This window comes from Triturus cristatus, chromosome 5_2, assembly GCF_964204655.1.
Source record: "Triturus cristatus chromosome 5_2, aTriCri1.1, whole genome shotgun sequence".
In the NCBI taxonomy this organism is placed as follows: Eukaryota; Metazoa; Chordata; class Amphibia; order Caudata; family Salamandridae; genus Triturus; species Triturus cristatus.
Window position 1 is genome coordinate 926,420,129 of NC_140588.1, and position 832 is coordinate 926,420,960.

Here is an 832-nt window from a genome sequence, read left to right on the forward strand (position 1 = left end):
GCCTGAGGCCCAGCCGGGGTCCCTCGAGCCCACCCCGGGAAGCAGAGTCCCCCCGAGCCCTTGGTGGGTGGGTGTTAAGGCGGGAGCCCTACCGCTATGGCAGACGGGAGTCTTCAGGTGCCGGCCATCTGGTCGCTCCTTTCCCCTCGGCCATCTGGTCGGGCGCAAGGCTTCCCAATGGGGCGACCACATTGCTGGGCCAGGCCTGGAAGTCCCGATGAGGGTCCATTCGCCTCCCGGGTCCCAGCCAGGGCTCCAGGAGGCCGGGTGCGTTCACCCCTTGGGTCTCCTCCGTCACCCGTAGCGCACAGGTTACAAGAAAGGGGGGTAGCCTTCCTCCGGATTACTAGGGACAGGGTACTCTGGAACCCCTCTCGGTCCTCAGCCGGCAGCTGGATGGGCCCGGATGCCGCCCCAGCCCCGGGTCTGTCCCGGGGCCTGCCGCGTGGCAGGGTGCCTGGGTCGGGGAACGGAGGACCCGGGGAGGCTTCCTCTGCGCCTGCGGTCCTGGGAGCCCCGGCTGGGTCCAGGGGCCGGGCCCCTGGTCGGGGTCTCCGGCCCCGTCCCCCGGCCTGCAGCACTGCCAAAGGCCTGGGACGGGCTTCTGTTGTGGCCGGGGATCCTCCCCTCGCTGGTTTGGGTTCAGGAGCTCCGGCCGGGACCCTGGGGGCCCCGGGGAGGGCGGCCTCCCCACCCTGGGCTCCGTCCTTCCGCGTGGTAGGGTGCCTGGGGCGGGGTCGGGAGGGCCCGGGGAGGCTCCCCCTGTGCCTCCAAGCCCGGGAGCCGGAGCCCGGGAGCTCCGGCTGGGTCCAGGGGCCCCGGGTCGGGGTCT